We start from the raw sequence: 21,481 nt of genomic DNA on the forward strand, positions 1-21,481 counted from the left end.
GTGGCCATCAACCAACTTAATGAATGCCTCTCCCTATTCTTCCAAACTTCGCTCAGACCTAAAATATCCCATTTCACATCTTTCAGCTTTTCCAAAAAGGACAGCCATGTTTGCTTCTGAGGTCAAAGTTCGAACACTGTATGTTGCCAGGGTCAGATTTGAAAGGTAGCCAGTCTTTACCCAGAGATGTAGCACCCCCGCTCTGAAGCAGGTCTGGCCGCCACCGTGGTCAGGTGCTTCAGAGCTGCTGGGGATTGGGGTCCAGTGTTTTCTGGTGTTCTTTATGGTAACTATATGGGAGGGTTAAGCCATTTAGGACTACCCACGCTGGCTTCGGACGTGTTTGTGAGCTGGTTTGTGTTCGGAGTTTTCCTTCTCCTAGGTGGACCTGCAGCCAAGGCTAATGAGCTCCACCTACCCTGCTAGATGGCCGTTGGCTTGGAAGCTCTTCCACCCTTTGACGGGTCTTATTTTTGGTCGTGCTGGGTGTCTAGCCACCCCCTCACTGGACACGACATCCCGAGTAGGGTTGCCAGTTTAGTCGCCGACGAACCGACAAACCATAGTTCCTTCATTTCAGCTTGGCCCAGAACCTTGTCCCCTTGCAGCTCATTTCACGCAGCTCAGCAGCAGAAAAAGACAATACTACGGCTCTACATCCCTTCCCCAGCTTCTTCCTCGTGACTAGCGCCATATTCCAGTGCCAATCTCTTATTGTATCCCAGAATTCACGATGGAGAGATGGCAGTTTTACGCCTATGCTTTTTTCACCCTAACTTGGCTTAAGCTGCCCTCTCTCCATCATGACTGCTGGGATTCAACAATAGATCATCACTAGAGTATTATGCTAGTCACGATGAAGAATGCTGTGAAATGGATATGGAGCCGTGTTATTGTGTGTGTGTGTGTGTGTGTGTGTGTGTATCATTAGAATATTGTTTGCTAGTAACGAGGGAAGTGCTGTGTAATGGATGTAGATCCGTATTATTGTCGTGTTCTGCCATTGAGCTACGTGAAACAAGCTGCAAATGGACGACGATCTGGGCTAAGTTTAGGTGAAAAGAGTACAGTAAGGTTGTCCAAAGCGTTGTTGTTGTTGGATTGAAGGGTTGATTTGCCTGGTAACCAAGGAGACTCACTAAGCTGCTTCATAATCTAGACTGGTCTAAGGGAGGGTTGATTAGACAAGTTAAAGGAGGAGACTCAGTGCTGCCTCATAAGTACAGCTGGTCAAAGTAGGTTAAATTGACTAGTAACCAAGGAGACTTTGTGCTGCCTCATATGTATAGCTGGTGTACAGAGGGTTAATTTGACTAATAACCAAGGAGACTCAGTGCTGCCTCGTAAGTACAGCTGGTCTAAGGAGGGTTAATTTGACTAGTAACCAAGGAGACCTCACTGCTGCACTCCTAAGTCCAGCTGGTGTCATTTCAAGCCAGCAGGACTTAGTCTTTAAGTTAAGGGAGTGAGTCAGTTCCGTCGGATGAAAACAGGTGTTCCGTCTCACCTGGAGTCCATCTTAGTTAGCCTGCCTGCTTCCTGGCCCGGCCAATACATAAATAACATTAATCTGTATCATTGGATAGATTTATCGGCAAAAAAATTACGCCAGAAAAAAATGATCTGTATTAGACAAAAGATCAGTAAGAACGAGAGAGTCAAGGACGACCTCAAAGACAAAGACAGACGACAAGGAGACCCCCACCAGGAGGATATGCACAAAGAAGGGCACCGACCTCCAGCAGATGGAGAAAAAGGGCACCGGGAAGAAAAAGGGCACCGATGGGAAGAAGGGGTGCCGAGGGGAAGAAGGGCCCTGGGCAGAAGAAGAGCCCCGAAGGAAAGAAGGAGGCCCCCAAGGTGAAGGAGGAGGTGGTCGAGGGGAAGGAGATGGTGGCCGAGATACCCCGAAGCTGGTTCACTGAACCCCCTCAGGAAAGACATCTCTTTGAGCCCTACAAGAGGCGGTGTCTCAGTCAGTCCCCTAAGAGGCGGAGGCGCGACGACCCCCCGAAGGCGAAGAAGGATAGGAGGAAGGGTAGGAAGAAGGATAGGAAGGACAGGAAGAAGGATGGGAAGGACAGGAGGAAGGGTAGGAAGAAGGATATGAAGGATAGGAGGAAGGATAGGAAGAAGGATAGGAAGAGGGGCAAGAAGGTTGGAATGGGTGACGCAGGGGTCAAGGATGCGGGGGAAACAACCCCCTCCACACCCCGAGGACCCACCTACACACCCCCACCCCCACCTTCACCCTCAACCTCAGCCTCAGCCATAGGCCCAGCCTCCTGCCTCCCCGGCTATAGGTACACTGGCGCCTCCCTATCTCCGGCGAGCCTGTCTAAGGGCAGGGCTGAGGATGATACCTGGCAGCTCAAGATGGTGGCGGCGGCGACGGTGGCGGCCATAAGCACGTGCTGTCTGCAGCCTTACGTCTTTATCCTAAGCAGTTTTATAGCTTTTGGTCTAAACTATTGGTGAACACCCTGCGCCTGCCGCTGCCCCTTCACAGGGTGTCACCATCTGAAGTGGCCGGTCTACCTACTGAATAGAATCCTATAGATCATAAAGACTTCAATATGCTGCCATGCGTGGTCCTTGCTCACCTAATGTGGAGCTCTCCACACTGATCGATCTCTGGCAGCTTCAACCCTGCTCAGCTCTTATTCCCTGAGGTCCCACTCCATGACCTCGTCTCAGGTCTTTTTCGGTCTGCCTCTCGCAACCTCTTTGCCCCCCACGATCCAAAAAAATATTTTTAAAAATTTTTTGTTTTTTTTAAAACCGTGGAAGAACCACATGAAAGTGTTCCTCAGTCTCTTTATTCATGTGTATGATTATTACATTCCTCACCTGGTAAATAACATTTATACAACATGTATTAGTGTTATTACACTCCCACACCTGGTGAATGATAACATTCATACAAGGTATGTATTAGTGTATTATACTCCATACCTGGTAAATGATAAACATTTCTACAAGTCACTTTATCATTTCCCGTATTTATTGGCCTGTTATTACACTCGGCAACACCTAGTCAGTTTTGAAAATGTATACAACATGTATCAATATTTGTCATTCAAAATTATGATACTTGCGTTAGGAAGAAAATGTTAAGCGGCATGTTCGTTGTGGAACCCTTGATCAGCTGAGAGAAAAGATACGATTTTGATGCTGTCTACCTGTCCGGTTATACAAACGTTTACAGCAGCAACGTTCATTGTGGAACCCTGGATCAGCTGAGCAAAGATATAGAATGATCAGGCTATAAAATGACCAGAATGGAAGCTTCAGATAAAGGCACAGATAGAAGGGAGAGAAACCGTAAAAGGGCAGTTTAGAAAATAAAGTTTTATACCAAACTCGATCGAAAGCCTGTGAGATGTCAAGTGCAATGGCATAAGCTTTCGCCAAAGTCCCGAAAGGATGGCCAGGAGTCTGAAAGGTAGGGTGAGAAGATCGCCAGTGGAGCGTCCCTGGCGGAACCCATACTGATGATAGGAAAGAAAGTTGTGACAGGAAAGACGTTTTAAAATTTTTTTGTTAAGAATAGCCTCAAACACTTTTGAAACACAGGATGTTAAAGCACCATTGGGCGATAGTTAGAGGATTGGGAATGGTCACCCTTCTTTGGGACAGGCTGAAATAGCTGAGAGCAAACGTCCAGCAAGAAGGCAAGGTACTGAAGTTGATAGACAAAGCGCGAAAGCTAAGTTTACCTAAGCAGGGTGTAATCACAGAAACAGTTCTTGAGGACAACAGGAAGGACCCCAATTGTCAGGCCGATATGCCTTCGTAGTATTTAGGCCAGTGATGGCAGAGAATACATCAATTGAAGAAATTTTACATGTCAGCCAAGTGAGGATGTCAGAGGGGGGAAGTGATGGAGAGACAAGCGCTGGAATTTGGTCTAAGTTGTAATTGAAGGAGAAAGTCTGAGCAAAGAGTTCTGCTTTATCAGTAGAAATGAAATAGCTATAGAGCCATCTGGATGGGAAAGAGAAGGGAAGGATGATGAGAGGTAAAGTTGTTTGAAAGGTTTTTGGCAAGGTGCCAGAAAGGAGTGGGAAGAAATCGAGTTGGTGAGTTCAGAGCATTTAGTAAGGATTAAATTGTTTTTAGCAGAGCGAAGAATAGATTTAGCATGTGATTCTGGGCAGGAATATAAAAGAGAGATGAGATTCAGGAGTGGATTGGATTTTGGGGGCCTTCTTCCTTGCTGTGTACAGCATTAGAAAAAGCGTGATTAAACCAAGCATTTTTTGCATTAATCAAAGGATATGAGAAAGGGAATGTTTCCTTCCATGCCCGAGAGACTAACCTCCATAATGTGCAAGGCACATGCCATCTTAATCATTCCAGGGAAAAATCAAAGCAAGTACCTGCCTGAGGACTCCCAGTCAAAGGCTCCAAAGTACCACGACTGACACATCTTCGAAGGGTCCCCAGGCCATGTCTGGAGCAATAGGACAAATTAAGGTGCATAAGGTTGTGATAGGAGGAGCCCAAACGGAGAGAAAAAAAATAACAGCATAAGCTAGAAGGATACAGTAGTATATATATATATATATATATATATATATATATATATATATATATATATATATATATATATATATATGGAGCCTCTTTGGTACAGTGGTAGAGTGAAGCGTTTCGTACACAGGTGGGCCAAGGGTTCGCGCTCCCCTCCAGGGGTAATGGAACTTTGGGAGTGTTCACCCGGCCACGTACTGCATTGGCGGACACAAGGGGTGCTGTGGTTGAAATCCAGTGTCGCTTACTATAAAGTATGCTTGCACCCAGTCTGGCTTGCAATGTGGGCCGATTACATCTTGGTTCACAGACTACACACGCATCCAAAGCCACTCCAACACTACAATTACACTTACAGGCACTTCTCACCCTACATACAATCTCTACCAGACAGCCTAAGCCACTTGGTAGAGATACATTGGCTGTATCGTCCTGACTTCGGTCGGGATAGGCCGGTCCTGCAGTGGATACTCAAACGACTGATTATATATATCTTATACTTCACTTCACTGTGGAGACATGTATCAAAAACAACCACAGAAGAAATTATAGTAGCGACAGTGAGTACTTTCGTATATTACATCGTCAGACAGATTGATACAAAGATGTCAAAGGTAGAGGTCTTTTATACACACCCGCAGCAGGGAGTGACACACAGGACAAATGATGACCTGAATTTAAACTGAACGATACACAGAACAATAGGCACAAGACTTTTTAAATCAGGGGTGCACCTGACAAAAGCGGTAATTACTGCAGCTTATGTACTGTGCACTGCAGCAGCGGGTGGCACAGAGAACAAAGAATGACCTCAATTAAAAATGAGCGATTCACAGAACAATAGGTACATGTTTTTCTTCCTTAGGGATGCACCTGACAAAAAGGTTTAAATATTGCAGCTTAACTTAACCTACACATAAGGCCTCTTTTCTCCTTCTCATATTGAGAGGATGCAAGGAAACTCTCCTTTTCCATGTATATGCATTGTTTCCAGCTAGTCACACTCGCTTTATACTTACCCCCTCCCCTTCTACCGTCTAGTTTAACTTTCCCTTCTCGTGCACATCCTTCAAGCCTGTACCGTTTCCTTCCAGCTCCCCACCTCCCCATCCTTCCCCAGCAATCTGGAGACGGCACTGGGGTGCGCTTTCACAACAACAGCACAGGTGAGTTACAGTCTTCATGCCTCAAAAATTTTTAAGTGTATTGTGTTTCGACTATAATGCTCTCCTTTGAATTTTCTTTCATAATTTGCATCAGTACATGTGCTTTGGAGACTTATTAGCAGAGTACACAGGAATGCAATTATTGGAAGAAGAATTTTACCAAGAACGAACAGAGAGAACAAGAGGTGGGAGTGACGCGAAACAGTGTATGAGCGTGGTGAAGCTCGATGGACAAAGAAAAAAAAAACACGAGGTGGACCTTCTAATTCGCCGCGCCATAGGGCCACAGACGTAGCTTCTTGGAACGTTCACCAGCATTTTGGAACAGCAGGACTGGTAATAAGATGAGACAGATCGAAGGAGTTCAGCTGGGGAAAAAATCCAAAGGAGCTCATTAATCAGAAAAAGTATAAATATATTGTAACCCATTCCTAGACCATCTGGGATACAGGTAGAGTTTTGCGCAACATGCTCTAAGTCGTTATGGACCGAAAAAAGATGTGGTCCTGTCCAAAAGGCTGGTTAGTAAATGGAGAGGAGAGTCACTGTGCTGAACGGAAGAAAAATACGAGGAATGAACTGTAGAATGTCTCAAGATTAGAATTGTCAAGAAATTTTGAATAATCAGCAGTGAGAGGGCTATAAAGCAAATACCCGTAACAGGAGTGAACATAATAAGGAAGAGATATTAATGGCTGCGAAATTAAAGAAAACATTATGGTAGACTGGGTTATTTGAGAAAGGATGGAAGAAATTATATGGATATTGTAATTTCCTTATCAGTGTTGATGGAATACAACAGTTTCTCATGTGTGCAACTGTTAGAAAATAACGAGAAACCAGACAGTGCAACACCCGTGCCCACCAACTAGTCTAATGCCCGAATATTTGACACTGCTCTGTGACCTTGGCCCTCGACCGATTACTCTCAAATTGATTTTCTTATTCTTTGCCTAACCCTTAAAATTTCCACCAAGGCTGATCCCAATCAAATCAAAACTCTTTTCGGTGAGCTTGACCTGTGGCCTCGAAATTTTACCTTTCCCTGATATTGAACTTTGACTGATTCCTCAGATAGAATTTTTTTTATCATTGTCATGCCCTGAAGCCTTCCACAAACCTAGGTCTAAACCGGATAGAAATTGCTTAAGTTGACCTTGTCATTGACCTTTAACATATTGTTCTAAAAATTAATGTCAACTCTTGGGTGATCCTGAAGATTTCCTCCAAGTTTTTTTTTTTTTTTTTTTTTCCAGTCAGATCAAAACTTTCAGTTATATATTTCACACTCATACAAATGAGTCAAAATTTTATTTTGTCTGGCGATCCTGACCTTTGACTGTTCCTAAAACAGAACCCCTTATTTCTTGCTTTACTCCATCATCATCATCATCATCATCTAGTCCTGTACTTCCCCATGAGAGGCATAGGAGTCCAGGGCTAGGCAAGTTGGTCCTGACATTTAAGATGAAAGAGACCAGCTTCACTCATCTCTAAGTAGCATTACATGAGCAATGAACCCCAACCAACCCTTGGATAAAAACCTGCCCAGACTCAATCCGACTGGAGCGCTTTAACTGCACACTAAACCACCGGGCGCCATAATTTGGTTATACGCATGTCACTCAGTGAAGAGTCACCTGTAGACAGAAGAAAGAGGAAAGAATGAAAGAATGACAGAAAAGAAGGAAGGAAGAGAGGAAAGGGCAGTCATCCGAGAGCAGCACTACATCCAGTAAGTGGATAGTGAGTGCACCCATCTACTCCAAACCTTCTAATGAGTTTGTTGACAACTGGATAACAACTATTCAAATTTACGCTACCAGTAGGCCATGCCCTTCAGTATAATGTTCTCATAAACCACTTAGTTACTTCTCTGTCCCTACCTTTCCACTAGCTGTGGCCCAAATGGGATCATAGTTGTTTATTATATTTTTTAACACTTACTGTATGAACACAAATTGAAATTTTACCTTGTCCTATGGCCTTGAGCTTTGACTGTTTTCAAAATCAATTTCTGATTTTCCCTGACGTACCTTCAGCACTTCCACCACCTTTGCTACTAATTGGATAAATCTCTCTCTCTCTCTCTCTCTCTCTCTCTCTCTCAACACACATGCACATGGACCTACAGACGCACGCTTTGCGAGCACGGGTGTATTTTTTATCTTTTTTCCGTTACTTTTTACTTTCCTTCTAATCTTTTCTCTCGTAGCTTCTTAGTGGTTCAGTACACTTTATCATCACCCTGAAGGTAGAGCCATTTTTCTCTTTTATATTTCACTTGCACGTACCCAGATTTAAGAATAAGTCAGTGTCATCATTGAATCCTGTGCTCATCCCTCGGTTTCCATTTTATGGAGGTATATGTTTTACTCCTCATTGGTTTGTTTGTTTGTCTGTCTGTCTCTCTGCTGGAAGATTACTCAAAACGTTATAAACGGATTATAATGAAAATTTGTGCAAGGGTGGGCCATGAGCCAATGAATAAATAAGTATATTTTGGTCCGGATACGGAATATCCCGCACAATATCTCCAAAAGTCCTCAATGAATTTCAATGGAATTTTGTGAACTGGTGCGCCATGGACCAAGAAAGAATTGGTTAAATTTGGGGGGCTGATCTGGATCTCGATCCAATATCCACGGATCCGGATCCGGGATAACTCAAAATGTTATGAACGGATTATGATAAAAATTTGTGAAAGGGTGGACCATGGGCCAAGGAAGAAATTATTAAATTTGGGGGCGAATCCAGATCCGGATTATTTTTCACAATATCTCCAAATCTCCTCAAAGAATTTCAGTAAATTTTTTTTGGAAAGGTGGGCCATGGACCAAGAAAAAATAAAAGAACAAATTTGGGAGCGGATCCAGATAATATTATATCCACGGATCCAGATCCTTCATAATGGCAATGGCATTGGCGGAGGTATGCGCTGTTCGAGCGCCTTCTAGTTTACTGTTAGTGCTATTGTTTTCTCTTCTGTCGGGACATTCGTTATTTCTCCCATGGCTTATTCTTCCACTCTTCATTTTTTTTCTTTTGCTTAATCCACAGGCACAGTCAGATCCACTGTGTGTGTCCTCAACTGTGTCATTCAATCTCTCGTTGACTGAGCCACTACTTGTTTGAAGGATGATATCGAACAAGCTGAAATTGAAAATTTTATGTACATCAGACTTTCACCATCATCATTTTTTTGCCACACTCACAGATGTGTTAAAAGTGTGTTTGGGGGGTCGTGATGAGTGAATCTTGGTTATACCTACAGTAGGTTGTGTTTGGGGTGTCCCTGGGGATGTGTCCAAAGACAAAAGACACCTTTTGGTATGTTCTGGGCCGGTTGATACTGCTGGGAAGGCATTTGTTCTTTCATACCGGCTCTCTCTATTTCCCTAAGCCGAGTCGATAGGAAAGTCCTCGACGCATCCTATGGTGGTCTGACCATGTAGAAAGGTTGGAATATGACAGGTTGACGGGGCGAGTACATTATGAGATGGAGGGTGAAAGGGGGGTGATGTATACTTATCAGTGAAGATATTGTGAGATGAAGACTTGGCATTTTGATGTTGGAATAGATGACATGCTGTCGATGTGTTCGTAACCATTCTCTCCTCGATTTTAAGGCTTCTAGCCATTGTTGCATAGATACTGTAGGTAGGGTCGAATCTTCACACACACAGTCTCCTCTGGACAGGTATATTGCTATACTGTATAGCATATATTGCATATATCTAAGATATCTCACTGAGAACTGCTGTAATTGAATTAAAGAAGGGTTTTAGGGACTTCCCATAGACCAATATTGAAGAAGACTAAGGGATAATATAAATATTAAGATTCTTAAAATAGTTCCAATCATATGGTCGTCGGTGCAGTCTTCCTACAGACTACCAACTCCTTCATTATAAACCATACACTTAACAAATGGATCAGCGTGACAGTATGGTGACAGAGGAAAAATCAGCTCTTACAGTAGACTACAAATCGGCACTTACAGGAGAGAACAAAACAGCAATTACAGTAAACAGTATTCTATCAACTCTTCTGGCAGCCAGAACCAGGTACCAGTATTACTGTGAGCGCATATATTATCGCTGTCAGTGATCTGCGTAAAGCAATGGTCAGCACGTCTTTCGTGAACCAGATCATTCCGCGCAGGGAAAGTGTTATTACTAATAATGACACATAAATGAGAGTTTATGAAGATGGTGATAGCAAATGAAAACTGTTATGCAAATGAGATTTTTTTTTTTTTTACTCGATGTTCTCTCCTCAACCTTTTCTGTTATCTGCCCTTCTCCTCTGCATACCATCTCCTTCGTCCCTTGTTCCTTTAATAACTTGACTTATTTTGTCCCTTTGTCCCTTTATCTCTCTAATTTTTCTCTAACCTATCTTCTTCCCACTTCTCTTCCTCCTCTGTGCCCATTCCTAAACTCTCTGTTTTGTCGTCACTTCCTTCCCTATTTTTTCTTGCCTCTCTTCCTCCTTCCTCTTCTCCTTTTTCATTACTCCTGGCCGCGACCTGCTGTCGCATTACTAACCTCCAAAGGGTCTGAAATGTGGGAAAAGTATTGCAACTCCGGTAGCTAGAAATTACATAAAAAGCATTTTTAAAAGTTGGACACGAAACAAGTGGTAAGAGCCAATAAGGGTAAAGGCAGCAGCGGGAAGAAAAGAGGAGTATACACATAAAAGGAACGTGGCCTAAGAATAGCAACACGATCACTGAAGGCTTATGAAAAATATGGTCAGGGTGTCAGGAATAAAAACAATAAAAGCCCAGATCCTAAGGAAAATACGGGGTATTAGCTAATTTTCAGTGTATATCAGATATGTGATTGAAAGTTGTTAAACTTGTGGAAATTTTTAAAGATTTAAACTTATCACTACAGAAGGTTAGATATGCGTAAGGGTAGAGATCTGGATACGACCTATATGCAAGATCCTAAACAAATAGCAATAAATGTAAAAGAATAATAAGGAAAGAAAAGTTGTGTTTATATGACGTATGATGTTGATGGTGCTCATTCCCAGTCTGTCTGGTTGAAGACGTACATCAGCCACATGCAAGCACCATAGGGCTATCCTGTGCAGTAAACCACTGTTCCCTTCCGGCTGACAGCTCCTCGGCCGGGGAAAAAGTTTTGAAGGGTTCATAATAAACAAGACAGTTCTAGAACTGTCTTCTTCTGTATTTCCTACTACATATGACCCATTCATTCAAATGAAGTGTGTCTGGGCATCTCGAAATGAACAAATCTTGAATTTTGTGCTGAGTTATCTTGTTTTTGTCTTTTCTTGGAGGGAATAATTTTGCAAGCTTTTGGTCTTTGCATAAAAAATAAATACTATCCAGTTGCTTAAGAAACATTAACCGATAAAGAAAAATTAGTTTAATGAAGAACCCATCCTTATCGTGTAACTTTCTGGAGTTACTTTTTTGTTCTTAACAAATGCTGCTTCCCTGAAAAATCAACACATTTGTATTCTTAAAAAAAAAAAAAAAAAAAGTTCATCTGTAAGTTGTAAGTTATTTTTTTTTCCTCACATCACTAAAAGTCATTTTTTTTTTTTTGGACGCCTCCATTTGCGTACATGTAGATTCACCCCTGCTACCAGCTTTCTGTCATTTTTGTCTTTCACTCTTCTACTGCTCTGTTTATCACCCTGTCTTACCTTCTTGGTGTTCCAAAACAGTTTATTACATTCCCTCCACTTTACATATAGCTTTTCCACATTCCTCTTTCATCCTCTCCTTACTCTCGCTTACTAGTCTTTTCACCTCTCCTCATCTCTGCATATTCAGTCATTCCTTTCTCTGTCTCTCCACATTGTCTATTCATCTACTTCCCCTTCAGTCATTATAAGCTTTCTTTTTTTCTGCCACAGCACGTTTCACCTCTTCATTCTGCCGTCCTGTTCCTTGCACTCCCTCACTTATCCTCTTCTCCCCACATACCATCTCACGCGCTGCACAGATTCTTCTATGAACATCTTATACATGCCTTCCACTGCCTTCATCCAACTCATATCTACTTCCCCACTCTACTTCCCTCTTGTAATCTGTCTTTTATTTCATCATCCTGCAGTCTTTCTACTCTCCTTACAAAAATTGTTTCTTCTTGATTTTCATTTCTACTGTTCACTCAGTTCTTTTACACCTCACTCTTGGAGACTACAGTGCAGTGATCAAATAGTCCCCTCCCCCAGCGTCTGTTCACTTTTGTATCCAACACGGATCTGCTCGTTTGCTTACCCACACACACACACAGAAGCAGTTACTGACTTTGTTTTCTCCAACTCACCATTCATCCTTATTAACATTTACCCTGTATAATCGCGAATCTTTGGTTATTGCCAAGCCCTTCCCTACACAAATGTCCACAAGAGCAGTACCATTCCTGTCCTTTCACTGATCAACCTGGCGACCAAGCCTACATCTTTTCTATCCTTAATGACCCACAGCAGCTCGTACAGCACCCTACTTGTATCCCTGACCATGTTGGAGAGAGCTCCAAAGTACTTGACGTCTTCCTTGCAACTTATCCTTCTCCTTACACTGTTAATCTCTCCTCTCCGCTGGGCTCCTCCGATCACAACCTTAATACCTAATCTGTCCTATCGCTCTGGCATGGCCTGTGGACCCTCCAAAGTAACGTCAATTGTGGAACTTTGGAACTACAATTGGAAGACCCTCAGGCAGTACTTCTTTTATTTTCTCTGGAATCATTACTGCTTCCATGGCCGGGAGCCATCTGAGTGTGCCTTGCGCATTACGGAGATTATTTTTTGGGCATGGAAGCATAAATTCCCTTCTCATATAGCCTACTCTGAGTAATGCAAGAAAGCCTTGGTTTAATCACGCTTGTTCTAATGCTGTCCACAACAAGGAGAGGGCCTATTAAAGGTACCGGAGCCAACCCACCCCTAAATCACATTTTTTTTATGTTTCTGCTCGGAATAGTTTGTTCTTCGCTCTGCTAAAAATAATTTCATCCGTACTAAATGCTCTCAGCTCTCTAACTCGAATTCTTCCCACTTCTTCTGGCACCTGACCAGAAACCTTTCTAATAACTACCTCATCCTTCCCTTGTCTTTTCTACTCAGTTGGTTCTGTAGCTATTTCTTCTACTGATAAAGCAGATCTTTTCACTCAGACTTCCTCCTCCAATTCCACCTTAGATGATTCCGGTGCTGTTCCTCCATCATTTCCCCCCTCTGACTTCTTCATGGCTGACATTAAAATTTCTTCAGCTGATGTATTTTCTGCCATCACTGGCCTCAGTACTAACAAGGCATATGGGCCTGATGGAGTCCCTCCTGCTGTCCTCAAGAACTGTGCTTCTGTACCTACATCCTGCCTAGGTAAACATTTTCACCTTTGTCAATCAACTTGTACCTTTCCTTCTTGCTGGAAGATTGCTCTCTTCAGCCAGTTCCAAAGCAGGGTGACCATTCCCAAACTTCAAACTATCGTCCAGTTGCTTTAACATCCTGTGTCTCAAAAGTTTTCGAGTCAATTCTTAATAGAAAAACTTTAAAGCATCTTTCCTATCACAACCTTCTTTCTGATCGTCAGTATGGGTTCCGTCAGGGACGCTCCACTGGCGATCTTCTCACCTACCATTCAGACTCCTGGTCATCCTCCATTCGGGACATAGGCGAAAGCTAGACCATTGCACTTGACATCTCAAAGGCTTTCGATCGAGTCTGCCATAAATCTTTAATTTCCAAACTGCCCTCTTACGGTTTCTATCCTTATATCTGTGCCTTCATCGATAGCTTCCTCTCTGGTCGTTCTATAGCCGCTGTTGTAGACGGCCATCATTCTTGTAGATCTATCAACAGTGATGTTTCTCAGGACTCTGTCCTATCACAAACTCTCTTCGTCTTATTCTTCAACGACCTTTAAGCTGTACATCTAACCCTATCCACTCATATGCTGATTATTTCACCCTTCACCTTTCCATTCATTTCCCACAATGCCCATCTCAGCAGTTACTTCAATAAACAAGGGATGAGGTTATGGCACCCCTAATGTATGACTTGGCTCGTAACTCTGACGAGGGTAAAAATCATCTTGTTTTTAATGCATCACAGAGTCAGTCCTTACACCTATCAACCCGACAAAATCTTCCACAGGCGCACCCACTAATGTTTAATAATATCCAGCTCAGTCTTGCATCATCCTTGAACATGCTTGAGATTTCATTCACTCAGGACTTATCTTGGAAGATCACATTACATCTTTTGTAAAATCTGCTTCCAAGAGATAAGGTGTGCTAAGCCGACTCCGAACCTTCTTTACCACTGTAAAGTTGTTTACTTTATACACAGGTTTAATTCACCCCTATGTAGAGTACAGCCCTCATGTGTGGGGAGGCTCCCCACACACAGCTCTTATCGATAAGGTGGAGTCAAAGGCTTTTCATCTCATTAACTCTCCTCCTCTTACTGGCTCCCTTCATCCTCTGTCTCTTTGCGGCACTGTTGCATCTTTATCTCTTTTCTGTCATTGCTTCAATTGTCACTGCTCCTCTGAACTGTCTGCTTGCATCCCTCCACCTCTACGATGGGTGCGTAGCACTTATCTAGCAACAAACTCTCATCCCTTTTCTGTCCAACTCTCTAATGCAAAAATTAACCTTTACTCCCAGTCCTTCATTTATGCAACAGGTCAGCTCTGGAACTGTCTCCTTCTGTCTGTATTACCTGCTTCCTATGATCTCCAGTGTTTCAAACACAGTGTGTCCTGGCATCTTGAAATGTTCGGACCTTGAATTTAGCTCTCTTATGTATTCTTTTTGTTTTTTTCTTGGATGGAACAGTTTGTGGGCTCCTAGCCTTTGGTTCCTTCTTCCTTGCATAGGAAAAAAAAAAACTTCAACTGGTACACACCACGCACCAACCACCTTATCAACCCGATATTCCCTACTTTTCCATTCATATCTGCATCAAGAAACACTCTCTCACTTTTTTCAAAGTTTTCCATGCATGCTTCCACCTTCATCCAAAGTTGCTTTTTCACTCTAGTTGCTTGGTTGTCCGCTGGGGCATACACACAAAAAATCGTCTATGCATGTAATCCCACTTTCATTCTTACAATACAACCTGATCCATACTCCTTTTATTCTCCTTTCGTATCTTGCATGCAGCAACACATACCCGCTCTTTTGAACTCGCCCATTATCATCTACTCCTGCATGTATATCCAGTTCATCTCACACACTTACCTCTCCATTTGACCTAATCCATCCCACTTATATCAACTTTTGCATCCTAAAGCACCAGGACAATCTCTTTTTTTCACCTCATTTTCATATTTCACATTTCAAATCACAATCCTTAACATGTCTCTTGTCCCGTCCTTGGTTGTTAACCCATCCCGTCCGGATGACATGTATACAGGTCCTCCCGGGGCCATCCGAGGGTCATGTATACATGATCGAGTAATTCGCACCATTGTTTGAATATTTAGCTGGACAAATGTAGAAGTGTGCATGGAAAAGTTTGGAAGGAATGAGAGAGTGTTTTTGATCGATGATATGAATGGTAAAGTTGGGAATGTGAAGGTAGATGGAATAGTTGGTGAGTGGGGTGTGCCTGCTGAGATAGATGAGAATGGGAGTGCGTTAGTGGACATTTGTACTGGGAGGGGGTTGGTGATAGCCAATACCCTCTTCAGGCATAAAATGATCCACAGGTATACATGGCGAGTGATGAGGGTGGGTGGTGAACTGAATGAAAGGAAGGCAATGATTGATTATGTGTGTGTGGATGAAAGGATGCGAAGATGTGTAATGGATGCAAGAGCTTATAGAGGTTGGGGGAGTGGACTTTCTGACCACTACTTGGTGGTGGCCAGAATTAGGATTCAAGTAAGATGGAGGAATAGAAGAAGGGAAAGACGAGAGGAAGGAGTAGTTGCAAGGAGAGTGGAAAGGTTACAAGAGGATGAGAAAAAGGCAGAGTATAAGAGAAGAGTGGAGGAACGATTGGGCAAATATGAATTGGAGCAGATGGGAGACGTGGAAGGTGTGTGTAGGATATTTAGAGAAGAAATATGTGCAGCATGTGATGTGGTGTGTGGAAGGAAGAGAAGACGGAGGGGGGTGCAAGGAACAGCGTGGTGGACTGAAGAGGTGAGACGGGCTGTGGCACAAAAGAAGAAAGCATACAATGAATGGATGAGAAATAGGGGCGTGGAAGAAGTTGAGAGGCGGGAGAGATAGTTATATGTAGAAAGAAAGAGAGAGGTGAAAAGATTAGTAAGAGAGAGTAAGAAGAGAGTGGATGAGGAATTTGGAAGGAATTTGAGTGTAAAGTGGAGGGACTGTAAGAAAATGTTCTGGAAAGAGGTGAAAAGAGTAAGACGGGGTGGAAGTGAAGTTAGCAGGGGAGTGAAAGATAAAAATGGTAGATTACTAGTGGAGAAGGGAGAAAAAGTGAGCAGATGGAGAGAACACTTTAAGGAATTGTTGAACATAGAGGATGGAAGTAATGCGAGTATAAGTGGCTGGGGAATGGCTGGGAGAAGGAGGGAACTGAGAAGACAGGAAGAAATCAGTAGGATAGAAGTTGTGGAAGCAATGAAGAAAGTTAAATCGGGGAAAGCCCCAGGAATTGATGGAGTGTGTGGTGAAATGCTGAAGCAGGGGGGAGAGATAGTAGTAGAATGGATGTGGAAGATGTGCAGATTTGTCTGGGAGGAAGGTAGAGTCCCGGAGGATTGGAAGTCAGGTATAATTATTCCCTTGTACAAAGGAAAAGGGGAAAAAGAAGTGTGTGGTAATCATAGGGGCATTTGTCTTCTTAGTATATTAGGAAAAGTGTATGGTAGGATACTTATTGACAGAGTTAGAGAAAGAACAGAGAAATTAGTTGCAGAAGAACAGGGAGGCTTTAGGAAGGGAAGAGGTTGTGTAGATCATATATTCATTCTTAGATCTTTAGTGGAAAAGTTTCTAGAGAAGGGAAAGAAGTTGTATGCGGCTTTCATGGATTTGGAGAAAGCATATGACAGGGTGGATAGACAAGGATTGTGGAAAGTGTTAAGAATATATGGAGTAGATGGGAAGTTGTTGAATGCTGTGAAGAGTATGTACGATGGTGCGAAGGCTGCAGTGCATGTGGATGGTGAACTAAGTGAATTTTTCTCTTTGAAAGTTGGGTTGAAACAGGGATGTGTCATGTCTCCATGGTTGTTCAATCTGTACATGGGTGGGGTAATAAAAGAGGTACAAGGTAGGGTAGTGGATGTTGGAGTGGCCCTGGTGAGAGAGGATAGTGTTTGGAAACTCCCTGTACTGTTGTTTGCAGATGATACTGTGTTGTTGAGTGAAGACGAAGGGGAGCTGCAAGGCTTGGTGGATGAGTTTGGGAGAGTGTGTAAGAAACGGAATCTAAAGGTGAATGTAGGGAAGAGTAAAGTGATGGTCTTTGAGAGAGGTGAAGTCAGTGAATGTACAGCGAGGTTGGATGGTGAGGAATTGGAAAATGTGAGTACGTTTAAGTACTTGGGTAGTGTGATGAGTAAGGATGGAGGTTTGGAGGGCGAAGTGCTTGAAAGGGTACAGCAGGGAAGAAAGGTTGCTGGTTCTTTGAAAGCAGTGATAAGAAACAGGGAAGTGAGCATGGAAGTGAAAAAGTTACTACATGACGGTATTGCTTGGAGGTTGTTGGAAGGACACAAGTCAAGAGTGAGAGCAGTGGAAATGAGTTATTTAAGAGGAGCCTGTGGAGTCACATGGAGAGACAGGCTGACGAATGAGGATGTAAAGGAGCATTGTGGTGTGGATGTGGATGTGATAGGAAGCGTTATGAGGAACACACTGAGGTGGTTTGGCCATGTGGAGAGGATGGAGGGTGAAAGACTGACGAAGAGAGTGTATGTGAATGAGGTGGAGGGGGGAAGAGGGAGGGGGAGGCCGAGGATGAGATGGAGGGATGGGGTGGAGAGGTATATGAGAGAGGGGGGTGTGAGTTGGGAGCAGGGCAGTGAAATGGCGGGGGACAGGGCGACTTCGAGGCGATTTGTTTGTGGCCACCCTAAACGGGATTGAGGCGTCTGGCAATAGATAGATAGATAGATATTTCCACCACCCACAACCGTTGGCAACCCTCCCACACACATTCCAGTCATGCTGCAGTTTCCTACATACGTCTGTGATGGATAAACCTACGCAAATATGTATTCCTGTGTCCGGACCCTTGGGTTACCACCCGCGCCCACCAACTTCAACACCAATGAAGTCGAAAGGCCCTCGGAGGAAAGGCCTAAGTGATAGTGCAATAGGGAGGGACTTAGATATACCGTTATTGCTGACTGTGAGCGGAGAAAGTGACTCCTCCTCTGAGGAAAGTGATACTGCCATGCTGAGTATAGAAAAGTACGCATCAGAGGAGGAGAGTGACCGTGAATTCTCCAATGTGTGCCAATATTTTCCGTCTGCACGATCATCAGCCTCTTCTGATGATGAAGGGGCAGATGTAGTTGATGATCCTGCAGAGAGTGATATATGTTCAGTGGAGAAAGTGATGGGGGATGTAGGGAGTGAAGGATGGGAGGAGGTGGAGCGTGGCAAGAGAAGGAAACGCCTCAGGCTGAGCTGCCAGGCACGAGAGCGGCCTAAGGTGGAAATTTCCACCCATACACCATCTTCACCACTTTGATCCACACAGCCTGTATCACTACATTCATCACCACATGCCTCAGCATGCCAGCCTGCATCACTACAGGCCTCACCACGTGCCTCACCATGCTGGCCTGCCTCACCACATGCCTCAACATGCCAACCTGCCTCACCACGTGCCTCAATATGCCAGGCTACATCACTACAGACCTCACCACGTGCCTCACCACACCGGCCTCCATTACTATCAGCCTCACCACATCAGTCTGCCTCACTATGTGGCCCGCCACACTGGCCTGCCTCACCACGTGCTTTATCACCACAACCTAGCACATCAGGTTATGTTGATGCAGGTGCACACTTGCAGGCAAGTGCCTGCTGATGCCTTTCACCAACGCCATCACCACCATGATCACTGTCACCAACATCATCATCTGCCTCACCTAATGGTTAGTTGGTGGACTTGCCACCACACTGCCATACTAGGGGCTGTGGCAGGGCACAGGGTAGGCCACGTGCAGGGCAGACAAGACAGGAACCGAGGACTGGTAGGTTAGAAACTTTTGTATGGGGGGAAGGGACGGGCTTCAGCCTGAGGTACCTGTGTTTGATGACACAAATGCAGGTGTGCAGCCAGAATTTCCCTATAACAGAGCTTCTTCTGCATTGGACTTCTTCCTTGCTATTTTCACTACAGCAGTGATGGCGTTCATTGCGAAAGAAGTGAACAGTTTCAGGGATTTCTGCTGCAACTTGGCTAAGACCTCGCACCTGAGAGAGAGTGCGAAAATGAAAGAATGGAGTGTGACGAGTGTTAGCGAAGTGTATGTTTGGTTAGCATTGACAATGTTGATGCCTCATGTTAGAAAACATAATATACATGATTACTGGGTCGTGGACAACATTGCCGCATTGCCAGTATTCCGTAAGTATATGTCACGTGACCAATATCTAGACATCCTGAGGTACCTACATTTTTCCACGAATATGGGCCCACATCCAAACGATAGGCTGTGGAAAATTCACTTGATTCTGGAGATGATGAAAGTAAAATTTCGATCTTTTTTCAGGTAATTCCAGAAGATTGTTACCTACGAGTCACTTGTTTTGTTCAGGGGACGTCTTGCCTTCATTCAGTACATTCCCTCAAAGAGACATCATTTTGGAATAAAGTTCTTTGTATTGTGTGATTGCAAGACTGGGTATGTGCTGGATTTCATTGTATATACAGCGAGTGATGCAGTGTTGTCGAAGGATGATTCCCATGCTTTCTCTGGCTCAGTTGTCAAGAAGCTAATGGACAGATACTTCATTGGCAACCATATCCTTTACACTGATAATTATTACACGGCCCCAGGTCTTGCAAAGTATCTGCAAGAGCACCAGATTGGATCGTGTGGCGCTCTCCATGCAAAGAGAAAGCACTGGCCATCCTTTCTCAAAGGCACGGTGAAGGGAGAGTGCAGGACCTTGAAATCAGGTAAACTCCTAGCAATTCACTGGCATGATAAGAGAAAGGTGAATGTCCTCCCCACAGTCCATGAAGGTAAGTTGAATGACACAGGCAAGGTCAATAGGAGAACGAGGTAGCCAGTCTTCAAGCCTGATGCTGTTATCGACTATAATGTGAACATTCGACTCGTCGATAAATCAGATATGTACCATCGACTGTCTGAGGAGGTGTTGTAGGTGGTATAAGAAGGCATTCCTACGTGTACTGGACATTTGTGTACTGAATGCCTTCCTCAAACAGTTCGAGAAGGATGTAATTTTCGGCCTTCTAGAGAGGTATGGACAGGTAAATCCTTCCGTGAAAGAAAGGCACAGTGTGCAGGAACTGCCTGACCACCTGCACTGCAAGGACTACCTCAGCAGGCGTTTCATAGAAATACTACCTCGTACACCTGCAGGCAAGGAAGCCTTCCGGCATTGCTATGTTTGCACCAATTCATCGCGCCGATCACAGCAATGCCATATGATGAGATGGTGGTGTGCTGAATGTGAGGTGGCACTGTGTACTGACTGTTTCTTCGATTTCCACTCAAAGACAGAGTAGTAGGAGTCAGGGTGTTATGCGCGGTATGTTGTTTTTTGTGCAAATAGAAAAATGTGATTTCACTGCTCTGTGTTTATTTATGTGAATAATGGAGGCAGAAAGTATGTTTCACAATAAACTCGCAGCCTTACTTTATTTCGAAAACATTTGGCTATTCATATTTCTTATGATGGAAAAGTATAACTCAAAGGAAAGTCATAGTGGTAAGTACTTCCGTTTGTGGGGTGTATGTAAATGACTACCGGTACTTGGTTCACAAATTATTTTTTGTAATAGTACTTATATTGGCAGTAGTAGTGGTAGTATGTGTTGTAGATGTTTCAGTAATAGTAGTAGATGTGGTAGTTGTAATAGTAGTATGGTAGTCATACTTGTAGTAGTGTAGTTGTAGTATTAGATTTAGTTGTTGTAGTGGTAGTTGTACTTCTAGTACAGTGGTTCTTAAACTTTCTCGTGCAGCAGACCCCTTATATTAAATCTAATCATGTGGCGGACCCTTCATTATGAGTAAATTTCCCTCCTACCCTACATCTTGAGTTTAAAGATGTTTGTAGGGTATTATATACTAAAATTGTCACTGATTTTTTTATTAATGGCTTAACTTGAACATAAATGTTCAAAGTTTACTTCACATAACTGTCATAATATTATTCAATAGTTTTATCTGATACTCAAATTAGCCTGCGGACCCCTTGGAATGTTCCACGGACACCTGGAGGTCCGCAGACCACACTTTCAGAAACACTGTGTTAGTAGTAATAGTATTATTTCTAGTGGTTATAATTCCCAGACTTCTACTTGCTCAGCAATGCCAGAATTGAGCAACAATCCTAGCCAAACATTCATTTCCGTCTGTGTGTGTGTGTGTGTGTGTGTGTGTGTGTGTGTGTGTGTGTGTGTGAGAGAGAGAGAGAGAGAGAGAGAGAGAGAGCAAGTGTGTCTGTCTGTCTGTAAGGCAGAAAGAGACTAGCAACCATAGTTCAAGGTCGTTGCTACTGTGACCGCCGTTCATGCACCCAGGATTACCGATTATGGAAAAATATTCACAGAAACAGTGCTTGTAGCGGATTTTGGTCTTCTGG

The sequence above is a fragment of the Coenobita brevimanus genome, chromosome 72 (assembly GCF_032717465.1).
Source record: "Coenobita brevimanus isolate Jiangsu-jjx chromosome 72, ASM3271746v2, whole genome shotgun sequence".
Taxonomy (NCBI): domain Eukaryota; kingdom Metazoa; phylum Arthropoda; class Malacostraca; order Decapoda; family Coenobitidae; genus Coenobita; species Coenobita brevimanus.